The 14496-nt window shown below is 46.7% G+C and overlaps 1 protein-coding gene and 1 pseudogene across 2 annotated transcripts in view; both read right to left on the reverse strand.

Annotated features, from left to right (window-relative positions):
• Positions 1 to 14496, reverse strand: part of LOC139269019 (sodium- and chloride-dependent GABA transporter ine-like) — a 134570-nt gene that overhangs the window by 84882 nt on the left and 35192 nt on the right. The window lies entirely within an intron of this gene.
• On the reverse strand, positions 10435 to 10613 carry LOC139269869 (U2 spliceosomal RNA; annotated as a pseudogene).

Below are 14496 nucleotides of genomic sequence, written 5' to 3' on the forward strand. Positions count from 1 at the left end.
TACCAATGTGCACCACGACAACTGGCTGTTCTCCCTCCCATTTCAGAATGTCCTGCACCCGCTCCGAGACATCCTTGACCCTTGCACCAGGGAGGCAACATACCATCCTGGAGTCTCGGTCGCGGCCGCAGAAACGACTATCTATTCCCCTCACCATTGAATCCCCTATCACTATTGCTGTCCCACTCTTTTTCCTGCCCTCCTGTGCAGCAGAGCCAGCCACGGTGCCATGAACTTGGCTGCTGCTGCCCTCCCCTGATGAGTCATCCCCCTCAACAGTACTCAAAACAGTGTATCTGTTTTGCAGGGGGATGACCACAGGGGACCCCTGCACTACCTTCCTTGCACTACTCTTCCTGCTGGTCTTCCATTCCCTAGCTGGCTGTGGACCCTTTCCCTGCGGTAAGACCAACTCACTACACGTGATACTCACGTCATTCTCAGCATCGTGGATGCTCCAGAGCGAATCCACCCTCAGCTCCAACTCCGCAACGCGGACAGTCAGGAGCTGGAGGTGGATACACTTCCTGCACACGTAGTCGTCAGGGACACCGGAAGTGTCCCCGAGTTCCCACATGGTACAGGAGGAGCATAACACCCGACCGAGCTCTCCTGCCATGACTTAACCCTTAGATGCACTTAAATTGGCAACAACAATGTTAAAAGTTACTGACTAATATAAAAAAGAAAAAGAAAAACTACTCACCAATCACCAGCCAATCACTTACCCCTAGGCTGTGACGTCACCTTTGTTTCTTTCTTTGCCTTCTCCCTGTAGCTGCACCGGTACGCCTCTCGCCGACCCCGGACTCGCGCTGCTCCGAGCTCCCGCCTCCTCGACTGACTGCTCGAACTACTCGAGTCAAGTCGGGTTGGGTTCCAGTCCGGAGGAAGCAGGAGCTGGGCGTGGGAGGCAGCCTAATCCATGCAGCCCCAGTGAGGCCATTCGGCCAGGGCTAGGGGGCTGTGTGCTTCGGGCCTCTCCCACACAGTTTTGGGCGCCTGGAGCTACTGCACATGCGCACCCACTGTAGCGCGCATGTACAGAGGTCCCGGCACTGTTTTCAGCGCAGGCACCTGGCTCCGCCCCCCACAGCTTGTGCTGCACCGCGCCCAGCTCCAGAGGACCTGCTGTTCTAGGCGCGGCCCGAAACTTGGGCCTATTACGTCCAACGGACGGCAAGGTAGGTTGGTTTACTTTTCGGTTTTCGAACACCAGGTAATGTTGCTGCTCCTCAAATCTGTGACTCTGGCCTTTTCCGCTAGGTCTGTAACCTCCACCAGCTCTACTATCCTGTTATCTGCGCTCCTCCAATTCTGGCCTCTTGCTCAACCGTTTTTTTTTTAAATCGTTCAACCATTGGCGGCCGTGCCTTCAGCTGTTTTGTCCGCAAGCTCTGCAATTCTCTCCCTCAACCCCTTCTCTCGCTCCCCCCTCCTTCAAACCTACCTCTAACCAAGCTTTTGGTCATCTGCCCCAATATCTCCCACTGTGGTCCGTCCGGCATCAAATTGTGCATGATAACGCTCCTGTGAAGTGCCTTGGCATGTTTTACATATATAAATACAATTTGTTGACACATTGTAGGCAAGTTTTACTAATTGTATTTTTTGGTGCACTATGCTCTATACAAGTTAGTTTTATACTCCTAAGTTTTAAATAATTTACTACCTCGGACCTCTCCTCTTACCACCCTGGTCTCGAACCACTTCCCAGGCTTCACTGGCCTCCAGCTCTGCTGGGCCCTTCACCCAATCTTCACATCCATTTCCTGGCAATCGCCCCAGGTTCTCTGTTTTCTGCTAGAACACTGTTCATGGTTTTTTGCTCACCACCCACCCTACCCGGGTTTGTAAAAAAAATATATAAAATGGGACTCCTGCTTGTTCCTCTCACCCCCTCCCCCCCGCCCTCCCCACCCATGATCCTCTACTCCTATCTCCACCTCCCAATTCATGCCACCTTGAACTTCATCCTCTATTAAGCCACTCTCTTCGACTTTCCTGATACAAACTGGGGAACCAACTATTTGCAATTGCTTATTGCAGACTAAAAACATGTCAAGTCCAATAAACATAACTTGCCATTTTAAGACATTTCCCCCGAACCGCTGTTTTCCTATTCACCCCATATTTTCTCGCCATTTTAAACAAATAGGAGCACTCTAAAAAGCTGGCATTTGACCAGTGCCAGTACCTCCACACGAATGCTTCGGAGATGTACTCAGATACAAGGTTTAAGGGAGGACAACACTGGCAGCAATAGTGCAGAAAAAATAATTGTTCATTTATTTAATTGAAACTGCTCTTGCACAAAAGTAATTAGCTAATTATAAGAACATAAGAATTAGGAACAGGAGTAGGCCATCTAGCCCCTCGAGCCTGTTCCGCCATTCAACAAGATCATGGCTGATCTGGCCGTGGACTCAGCTCCACTTACCCGCCCGCTCCCCGTAACCCTCAATTCCCTTATTGGTTAAAAATCTATCTATTTGTGACTTGAATACATTCAATGAGCTAGCCTCAACTGCTTGCTTGGGCAGAGAATTCCACAGATTCACAACCCTCTGGGAGAAGAAATTCCTTCTCAACTCGGTTTTAAATTGGCTCCCCCGTATTTTGAGGTTGTGCCCATAAGAACATAAAAACATAAGCCCCCTAGTTCTAGTCTCCCCAACCAGTGGAAACAACCTCTCTGCCTCTATCTTGTCTATCCCTTTCATTATTTTAAATGTTTCTATAAGATGCCTCCCCTCATCCTTCTGAACTCCAACGAGTAAAGACCCAGTCTACTCAATCTATCATCATAAGGTAACCCCCTCATCTCTGGAATCAGCCTCATGAATCGTCTCTGTACCCCCTCCCTTAAGTAAGGTGACCAAAACTGCACGCAGTACTCCAGGTGCGGCCTCACCAATACCCTATAGAGTTGCAGAAGGACCTCCCTGCTTTTGTACTCCATCCCTCTCGCAATGAAGGCCAACATTCCATTCGCCTTCCTGATTACCTGCTGTACCTGCAAACTAACTTTTTGGGATTCATGCACCGCAGCATGTTGTAATTTCTCCCCATTCAAATAATATTCCCTTTTACTGTTTCCCCCCCCCCCCCCCAAGGTGGATGACCTCACACCTTCCATCATTGTATTCCATCTGCCAGACCTTAGCCCATTCGCTTAACCTATCTAAATCTCTGCAGCCTTTCTGTGTCCTCTACACAACCCGCTTTCCCACTAATCTTTGTGTCATCTGCAAATTTTGTTACACTACACTCTGTCCCCTCTTCCAGGTCATCTATGTATATTGTAAACAGTTGTGGTCCCAGCACTAACCACCGATTTCCAACCCGAAAAAGGACCCATTTATCCCGACTCTCTGCTTTCTGTTCGCCAGCCAATTCTCGATCCATGCTAATACATTTCCTCTGACTCCGCGTACCCTTATCTTCTGCAGTAACCTTTTGTGTGGCACCTTATCGAATGCCTTTTGAAAATCTAATCATGTGCATGGTACTTTTAGATTGATCAATTTGTGCTTCATTATTACTATTCATCTGGAAGTAAAGAAATTAGTTTGCTTTAGTCTATAAATATTTGGTTTGTACACTCATACCAGGCATTTCAATACAAGTCTACATTAAAGGCAGCAGGCAGACAACAGTCAGTGGGGGCAAAAAATTGTGACTCCTTTGCTACCCTCCAGGGTGGAGCCAGAAGATCTGAAAAATAATTGATAGTGGATAACACCTTGTGATGACAGATGCACTTCATTTTGCAAAGCAAGGCTATTGTAAACAATATTCTCACCCCAATTTTCCCCAGGACACCTCATAGGCAGTCCCTCGAAACAAGGATGACTTGCTTCCACGCCAAAAAAGGACGAGTTCACAGGTGTTTCAATGAAGGACCCGAATTACATCAAGGGTGGAAGATGCCTGCACGTGGATTTTTTTTTATAAACGTGTGGTGGCCGTTGTACACCAGCCACCAAACAGGCTTGACAGAGCTAGGTCTTGGTCCAGTGGCAAGGGTTAACCAAGATGACTGGAGACCAGCTCTGCTGCACGGACCTAGTGCACGCACACATTGCAGTGTGGGCTGGCCCATGCTGCCCCTGGGCCCCGAACTCACGCCTGCCCTGGGCCCCGATCGCGTCCCTCTACAGTCCCAGGACACAACTGCACAAGTGACAGCAGCTCTCGACTGCCTCCATTGGGCGCAAGACTTGGTGAAAGTCAACCGGGCCCATGCGTGCACACAGGGGGCACGGAGAGGTCTTCAGCAGGGACTTGGGCTGATTCTGCCCCTTTAGCCAAGGGGTGCTGAGGCCAACTTCTCCAAAGCTCTGCTGCCCACACCCGCTCCTCAGGTCTTACTCACCCCATTACTCGAGGCCTCACTGACCCACATTGGCTTCCTGTCCAATGTGATCCATTTTAAAATCCATGCCCTCATCTGTAAATTCTCCATGGCCTCACATTACTACAGCTCCACCAGCCTGGCATCCCATCTGGCCCTCACACTCAAAGGACAAGAGGCCTCACAGGCCCTTTTTTTTTTCTACACAACTCTCTTCAGACTTAGTTAGTTCTGTTTGAATAATTTGATGGTCTGTAAAAAGATACCCAATATAATGCCCCTCTGTTAGCGCAACCCACAGATCCTTGGGTGGTTTTAACCAGTGCATCCCCAATCCCACCATACAAATATAATTGCCAGCCATCCCCACCATATTCTCGAATTTCTCACAACCTCTCACTCCTAACTCTTCGCTGTCCATGTTCTCATCGAGTGCCTTGGGATGCTTCCCGTCAAGGTGCGATCCAAATGCGAATTGCTGTCATTCAGCTAACCCGACAGATTTGTAATCTTTGGAATCTGTATGCTTCCTGTCTGCCCTCTCAGGTCGACACAAGAGATCCCATGGTACTTGTTATATATGTATACTTGTATTTACTCTGTACAGCCACCAGAGGGCTCATCCCCTGGAGTCCAAAGGGATCTCATAATCCCTTGGGAGCACAGGTATTTAAGGAGGCTTCACAGGTTGGAGAGGCACTCTGGAGACCTGCAATAAAAGACGACAGTCACACTTTACTTTGAGCTCAGTGTTCAGTCTGACTCTTTCTCCATACACAACAGTACTATTTCAAAAGAAGAGCAGGGGAGTTATCCAAAGAGTCCTGGCCAATATTTATCCCTCAATCACATAAAAACAGATTATCTGCTCATTATCACATTTGCTGTGTGTGGTTTGACCCATCCACCTCCACGGAGGTGTGTGGGGGGCCTGACCCATCCACCTCCATGGCACGAACCTGGTATTGCAGTATTTCCAGGAACGGTGCAGTGGCTCTCGGCCTTTTGGCTAAGAGCATTGGCGCAGAGTGATCCTTGATGTGTGCAAGGTGACCTCTGGCATTTGTAATCTGACAAGATGATTTGACAAAGAATTGGAAAGATTGGCAACGAATAAAAAAAAATAAAATTAAAAAATTAAAAATTTGCTGTGTGTGGGAGCTTGCTGTGTGCAAATTGGTTGCCGCGTTTCCCACATTACAACAGTGACTACACTTCAAGAGTACTTCATTGGATGTAAAGCGCTTGGAGACATCCGGTGGTCGTGAAAGGCGCTATATAAATTCAAGTCTTTAACTGCTACACGGCAGTGACTTGATAAATCCATTTGGTTGCTTTCTCACTTTCAGGTATTCTTAGCTTGGGGTTGGAGGTGGTAGATAACCTGCTCTCAATGCTTGGTCAATGTCACTAACTGGTTTAGCAGAAAATAAACCAGAGAATGACATTTCGGTCCTTCACACTTTATGGGATAAAGTTTTTTTCAATTAAATGTCTGGTTTTTACTCAGGACGATGCATAAATGAATCCCAACTTCGATAGCACTGGTTAAGAAACAAAAAGGTTTCCAAACCAACTCATCCAATGTAATACAAAACCACAGTAATGGGCAAATCTGCCTATTCAGATCTTCAGTCGTCAAGGCTTTTTAAAAAAAAGTCATGGGTCCAAAGGCCGAGCTGAGGCACTGCACCTTGGCCGAGCTCGCTGGGTTAGGCCGAGCTCGCTGGGTTAGGCCGAGCTCGCTGGGTTAGGCCGAGCTGAGGCACTGCATCTTGGCCGAGCTCGCTGGGTTAGGCCGAGCTGAGGCACAGCGCCTTGGCCGAGCTCGCTGGGTTAGGCCGAGCTCGCTGGGTTAGGCCGAGCTGAGGCACTGCACCTTGGCCGAGCTCGCTGGGTTAGGCCGAGCTGAGGCACTGCACCTTGGCCGAGCTCGCTGGGTTAGGCCGAGCTCGCTGGGTTAGGCCGAGCTGAGGCACTGCATCTTGGCCGAGCTCGCTGGGTTAGGCCGAGCTGAGGCACTGCATCTTGGCCGAGCTCGCTGGGTTAGGCCGAGCTCGCTGGGTTAGGCCGAGCTGAGGCACTGCATCTTGGCCGAGCTCGCTGGGTTAGGCCGAGCTCGCTGGGTTAGGCCGAGCTGAGGCACTGCACCTTGGCCGAGCTCGCTGGGTTAGGCCGAGCTCGCTGGGTTAGGCCGAGCTGAGGCACTGCATCTTGGCCGAGCTCGCTGGGTTAGGCCGAGCTGAGGCACTGCACCTTGGCCGAGCTCGCTGGGTTAGGCCGAGCTCGCTGGGTTAGGCCGAGCTGAGGCACTGCACCTTGGCCGAGCTCGCTGGGTTAGGCCGAGCTCGCTGGGTTAGGCCGAGCTGAGGCACTGCACCTTGGCCGAGCTCGCTGGGTTAGGCCGAGCTGAGGCACTGCACCTTGGCCGAGCTCGCTGGGTTAGGCCGAGCTCGATGGGTTAGGTCTCGATGTTGGTAATCAGGCAGAGCTTGAAGGCTGCACAGCCTGCCTCCAACAGGACAACGAATCAATTTCAGGCAGAGTGGTGGGTGACTGGTGTCCAATTATACCTCCCACTGCCCACCTCTCCACCCTCCTTAAAACCTACATCTGACTAAGCTTTTGGTCACCTGCCCTAAATTTCTCCTTATGTGGCTCAATGTCAAATTCTCTCATCTTAATACTCTTGTGATGCGCCGTGGGAAATTTCATGACATTAAAGGTGCTATATAAATGCAAGTTGTTGTTGCATTGGCTGGACACCAGAGGACCAGACGTTGCCCATAGACACATAACATAAGAACTAAGAACAGGAGTAGGCCATACAGCCCCTTAAATCTGCTCCACCATTCAATAAGATCATGGCTGATCTGATCATGGACTCGGGTTCACTTCCCTGCCCGCTCCCCATAATCCCTTATCGGTTAAGAAACGGTCGATTTCTGTCTTAAGTTTATTCAATGTCCCAGCTTCCACTTCTCTCAGGCAGCAAATTCCACAGATTTACAACTCTAAGAAATTCTTCCTCATCTCTGTTTGAAATGGGCAGCCCCTTATTCTAAGATCATGCCCTCTAGTTCTAGTCTCCCCCATCAGTGGAAACATCTTCTCTGCATCCACTTTGTCAAGCCCCCTCATAATCTTATACATTTCGATAAGATCACCTCTCATTCTTCTGAATTCCAATGAGTAGAGGCCCAACCTACTCAACCTTTCCTCATAAGTCAACCCCCTCAGCTCCAGAATCAACCTAGTGAACCTTCTCTGAACTGCCTCCAAAGCAAGTATATCCTTTCGTAAATGTGGAAACGAAAACTGCACGCAGTATTCCAGATGTGGCCTCACCAACACCCTATTTAACTGTAGCAAAACTTCCCTGCTTTTATATTCCATCCCCTTTGCAATAAACGCCAAGGTTCCATTGGCCTTCCTGATCACTTGCTGTATCTGCATACTATCCCCAGGTCCCGCTGTATTGCAGCACTTTGCATTCTTTCTCCATTTAAATAATAACTTGCTCTGATTTTTTTCTGCCAAAGTGCATGACTTCACACTTTCCAACATTATACACCATCTGCCAAATTTTTGCCCAGTTAGCCTGTCTATGTCCTTTTGCAGATTGTCTGTGTCCTCCTCACACATTGCTTTTCCGCCCATCTTTTTGTATCGTCAGCAAACCTGGCTACGTTACACTCAGTCCTTTCTTCCAAGGTCGTTAATATAGATTGTAAACAGTTGGGGTCCCAGCACTGATCCCTGCGGCACCCCACTAGTTGCCAACCAGAGAATGACCCATTTATCCCGACTCTCTGTTTTCTGTTAGTTAGCCAATCCTCTAACCATGCTAATATATTACCCCCAACCCCATGAACTTTTATCTTGTGAAGTAACCTTTTATGTTTATGGGCAACATCCCGATGTTTCAATATACTTGTTGGGTGGTGCTCTGAATGCACCACCTCAAGTGGCTCTCACCTCTACTGGCTCTCACCTCTACTGGTGACCAGTGAAAGACCTGAACTGCTACTCCTGCAGCCTTGTGTTATCCAGCTCAAAAATGTTCTCTCTGGACACAAATCAAGTTTGGAAGGACAAAAATCAAAAAAAAAATGCGCTTGAATGCTTTCCAATTAGACACGGTACAAAATTCTCCAAATACACACCAACATGCTTTATGCAATCATCCGTAGCACTGTTCACGGTTTAATACTTCAAGCAGGATCTCTGCCAAGGCTGACATTTTCAATGCAAGCAATGGTCGGACAGACTTTACCCCCTACATCCCGATCAATTGCCACAGACCACCGCAAGTTAGTAACCAGATGCACCAACTGACCCACTTTGTTGACCATGTTAATTGACAGAGTGACACAACCCAAGTGGTGGCACATTCTGTCCTGCACCTCTGCAGCAGGGGTGGGGGTTGGGGGAGGAAAGGTAAGGAAAATAAGTCATGCCCAGCTCAGCATTCTAAGAGAAGGTTTCTCATGAAAGTGGGGATACAAACATACCTCCGCAAAGCCTGATCAGTCAGTATATACACCTTCACTGGCTAGAATCAGGTTAACGTTCTTTCTTCCCCCCCCCCCCCAATACACATCGCTTTCTCTAATTTGGCATTCACCACAGTATAGTCCGAGCACACAAAAAACTAGAATTTGCTGCTGAAGATTTATCAGATAAATCCTTCCCTGAACCAAAACCACAAATGACCAGGCATAGACCACAATGTGATTTAAAAAAAATAAAAAAATAAATTTAAAAAAATCGCTCCACCATTGACGGCCGTGCCTTTAGCTGCCGAGGCCCCAAGCTCTGGAATTCACTCCCTAAACTACTCTCCCCTCCATTATGATGCTCCTCAAAACCTGCCTCTTTGACCAAGCTTTCGGTCACCTGACCCTGTGGCTCGGTTTGACAATGCTCCTGTGAAGCTCCTTAGGATGTTTTACTACTTTAAAAAGGTGCTATATAAATGCAAGTTGTTATATTTGCAGCCTTGGTGGGTGGGTGGCTGCCCGAGATGTGACGATGTCCACCGTTGTAATGTGAAATAGGGGACCAACCTTTAATTCCAGGAAATCTATCAGGCCAGCGGCAGAGATTCCCAGCAACCATACTCCCAACTTATGTGCCAGGATCGCCGGTCTACAGATTTCCAAGCCCAGTCCATCTTTTTCATGATGCACACATTGGGCTGTATTCAATTATAAAAATGAACATTATATTCCCCTAAAAGTCACAAGTTAGAAGATATGCTTTGTAAAAAAAAAAACCTAGGCCTGGATTGTCGGGTGGTTTGCGACCGGGTTTTCGCTGCGTTTTTGACTGTCCGTGGTGAAAATCCGGTTGAGATCCTCGGTTCCTGGTTTGCGGCGGCGATGGGACGCAATGCCGAGGAGAGGCGAGCCGGATGTGTAACGACACAGATTGCGTTACTGTCCGAGTTTCAGCACTCTCCCGACCCGTACGCCGTGCCTAGAACAGCGACAGGGTAAAACCTGTCGGTACAGCCTTCCAGCAGCGGTAAGTATGAAAACCTGAAAAAAAATGCAAGTTAAAGTTTTTATTTTTAAATTTTTTTTTTGCAGCGGTTAGTTAAGGTTTTTGGTAATGTTTTTGGAAAAACAAAGCTCCCCCCTCCCCAGGCCCCTCTCGCAGTGCAAACGACCCCGCACTAAAGATGCTGAAACTCGCGTTTTATGCCACGGAATGCCTCCTTTGCGACGCACCCCTGGCGCAGACCCCAAAGGCCAAAAGTTTGGCAGCGCAGCGAAAATGGTCATTTTCACGTATCGCCACCGTTTTCGCCCAAAAACTCCCAAAGTCCAGCCCAAAGGAGTGCATAGCAAACATGAACCTCACAGCCAGGCAATTCTTTCAATACTTCACCGTTATTTCACAAAGGATTGCGAACCTGCTTGCCTCCGCAAACATAACAAGCACACAGCTGATGGTAGTAGGAGAGCAAAAAACCCCCAGAAATGTTTTATTTTTTTATCCAATTTCGTTCCAGATCAACTCTAACGCCAAAGATCACTTTGCGCCAATGTGTTTGATCTTAGGCCAAAAGGCGAAGTTGCACCGTTCCTGGAAATATTGCAATACCAGGTCGGTGCATGGAGTGGACGGGGCATGCCCCTGATCCAGCTCCCTGTCCAAAAATCAATTCAATATCATGTCCCCATAGGGGATATTAAACTGATAAGAACAGATACTACACTTGATCTTAGCCAAAAGGCCGAGAAGCCGATGGATTTACTAGGCATAGAATTTCCACGTCTGTATCTGATCAAGGGTTGAACAGAGTAAGGTTGAGCCAATACACGTACTTGTTAACTGGCCGACTTTCTAAAACTGGGAGGATAATTGCAAATCAGATTGGCGCGGGTGGTGGGGGGGGGGGGAAAGAGGGAGGGGGGGCCGGGTTGGTGGCTGGGAAACCAAAATTCTCAAGAGACCAAGTGGACATGCCATGTTCAGTCTTGTAGACTTCGAATGTTGACGTCATCAGGCTTTTGTTTACAAGACCAATGTTTGCACGTGTGGATGACTGATCTGTAGCTCAAAATATTTACATGACAGTAAATTGTTCTTGAATGAACAGGGTGGCTAAACAAACAATACATTGGCATTTCTCCACTGATCTCGCTTCCCCCTCCTACGAAACTTCAAAGCCCCAATACATGCTTTTACATCTCGATAAAATTTGGCGAGTACAAAAAAGGAACTTCATCCAAGTTGGAGCACGTTTTCAAGTGAGTTAACTTACCTTGCTCCTTCACTCTGCTCATTTCAGCAGGTGGGTAGAGCTCACAGCCAACTTATCATTATTACACCAATGAGAACAGTGCACAGTCCAACTTCCATGATAACCTGCCTCGGTTTATTTAAAGAAATGTGCCTCATACTTATGTAGATGGGCAGAGTCCAACTCAAAATCAGGTTGAAGAAAAATCACCGACTTCATCAGAATACACAAGGGACCAAATCCAAATGAAAAGCTAAATATTAAAAAAAAATCTAACTGAAGTGGAACATGTATTGTAATGCAATGCATAAATTAGCCACATGAATAGAATTTATATGCTAATTGTCTTGCTCAATAATGGTAGACTTCACTCATAACACTACAGGACTTTAAAAAAAAATCACATTTTGGCCTTGGCTTTCACATAAACCATGGAGTGTATCCGACAAACATCTTCAGAGATACCACCTCACTATCACAAACCACACCATTCTACAGCTGCTAAAAGCCAACTCACTTTATTTCTGTAAAAAAGAAAAGCACTTCACGATAGATAAAAGCATTCCCTAGCTTTCTACCTAGTACTTCATTGACCATAAAACACTTTGGGATGTCCCGAGGTTGTGAAAGGCACTATATAAATGCAAGTCTTTCTTTCCGCTGCCCAGATTTTTTCAAAGTCTGATCTACTGTCCCTGTAGCTTGATAATTAGTTTTGGTTAGGTAGTGCAACAGTTCACAAAATGAGCAAGTGAAATAATTCCTGATATTTAGTCATATTTTCTTCTGTTGCCAAAACTTTTCAAAGCAGCTTAATGTTGATTAGAAACTCAACTGGACCAGCCACATAAATACGGTGGCAACAAGAGCAGGTCAGAGGCTGGATATTCTGCAGCGAGTGTCTCACCTCCCGACTCCCCAAAGCCTTTCCATCAACTACAAGGCACAAGTCAGGAGTGTGATGGAATACTCTCCACTTGCCTGGATGAGTGCAGCTCTAACAACACTCGAGAACACCATCCAGGACAAAGCAGCCCGCTTGATTGGCACCCCATCCACCATCTTAAACATTCACTCTCTCCACCACCGGCGCACCTTGGCTGCGGTGTGTACCAGCAACTCGCCAAGGCTTCTTCGGCAGCACCTCCCAAATCTGCAACCACTACCATATAGAAGGACAAGGGCAGCAGGCGCATGGGAACACCATCACTTCCAAGTTCCCTTCCAAATTACACACCATCCTGACCTGAAAATATATCACCGTTCCTTCATCGTCAAAATCTTGGAACTCCCTCCCCAACAGCACTGTGGGAGCACCTTCACCACACTGACTGCAGCGGTTCACCATCACCTTCAAGGGCAGTTAGGGGTGGACAATAAATGCTGGCCTTACCAGTGATGCCCACATCCCATGAATGGATTTTAAAACATTTTTAATATGGTTATTATCCACATACCATACACTCATCTGTGCACAAGAACAGATTTGACTGCACTAGGTATGTGTAAATAAAATTGATCAGCAGTAATTGATTTGATATATTGGGATTTAACTGAATGATACTAGTCAATGCATGTTTGTATACAACATGTATAAAATACTGAATAGTTGAGAACAATACAGGGGGGAGAAAAAAACGCCAGGTGCCATAAGCCACAATTGCAAACAAGCCCTTAATTTCATCTTGGGCTCATTCCCATTTTGAAATCATTCAACTGCAGCATCACATCACTACTGAAAAGATTAAAAATTATTGCGGTCTCTAAGATGACAGAAATTTAACGCCGCGTGGATTACTGAGAAGTAACACTGCTGTAAGATTTTAAGGGTTTCAGATGACGACAAAAGGACATGTATTTATTTAGAGCCTTTCATTACTTCAAGTGCACCCCAAAAGTACTTCACAGCCAATGATGTACTTTTGAAGTATGGTTGCTGTCTAATGCAGGGAAAAATAGCAAGAACCCACAAACAGCAATGCGATAAATGGCCAGATAATCAGTTTTACTGATGCTGGTGGCAAGATAAATGTTGGTCATGGCACCAGGAGAACTCCCCTGCTCTTCTTCAAAACACTGCTACCAGATCTTTCACGTCCACCTGAGAGGGCACACGGAGCCGTGATTTAATGTCTCATCTGATGTTGCATATATGGACTTTCAAAAGACAAAGTGCCACACAGCAGGCTTATTAAGGAGATGGAAGCCCATGGAATTAAGGGGAAACTGGCAGTGTAGATACAAAATTGACTCAGCGACAAGCAGCACAGGGTAAAGGGATGTTTCTCAGACCGGAAGGTGGTTTGCAGCGGTGCTTCCCAAGAGTCAGTTTTGGGTCCATTATTCTGCAATTTTTTAAATAAAAAATGACCCAGACTCGGGTGTCGGGAGCAGCATTATAAAGTTTGCAGTTGATACGAAACTTGGCAAAGTATTAGATTTTGAGAAGGATAGCTTATAGGCTTCAGGAGGATATAGACGGGATGGCGACATGGGCAGAAGCAGGACAGATGGAGTTCAATACACAGAGAAGAGTGAAGTGATGCATGTTGGGAGGATTAATAAACTGGCATGGTTTTGAAAAGTGTAGATGAGGAGAGAGAGACTGGTGTCCATATACACAAATCCTTAAAAAGATGGCAGGACAAGTTGATAAGGTGGTTAAAAAAAAACATGGGTTATTTGAGTTTATAAATAAAAGGAATAGAATATAAAAGCAGAGATTATGCTAGAACTTTACACATCACTGGTTAAGCCTCAATTGGAGTATTGTGGACAATTCCAGGCACCACACTTCAGGAAAGATGTTAAGGCTTTGGTAAAGGTACAGAGGAGGTTTACCAGGATGTTACCAGGGATGAGAGACCTCAGTTATGAGGAGACGTTGGAAAAGTTAGGACTGTTGTCCTTGGAACAGAGAAGAGGAGGTGACCCAAGAGGTTTTCAAGAAGGAGAGGGGTTTTGATAGATCAAAGAGGAAAAAAAAAATCCCTCTGATGAGTGGGTCAATAACCAGGAGGTCATTGATTTTAAATCAAATCAATGGGAAAAAAAAGATCCAGAGGGGAGAGGATGAGAATTTTTCCCCACTCAGTTGTCGGGATCTAGAACACTACCGGAAAAGATGGTGGAACCCGATTCCATAAATTAGTTTTATAAAAAAAAGGTATTTGGAACAGGTACTCGAGGATGAGGGACTTAGAGTAATGGGACGAAACATGACTGATTATTTATACAGCCAGCACAGGCACAACGCACCAATGGTTTCCTCCTGTGTTGCATGTTTCTATGATTTGTACGATTTAGTGGATATCCATGTACAGGTTGAAGCTCCCAGATCCGACACCCTCGGGACCTGGCCTGTGCCGAATAAGAGATTTTGCCA

This window comes from Pristiophorus japonicus, chromosome 8 (genome assembly GCF_044704955.1).
Source record: "Pristiophorus japonicus isolate sPriJap1 chromosome 8, sPriJap1.hap1, whole genome shotgun sequence".
Taxonomy (NCBI): domain Eukaryota; kingdom Metazoa; phylum Chordata; class Chondrichthyes; family Pristiophoridae; genus Pristiophorus; species Pristiophorus japonicus.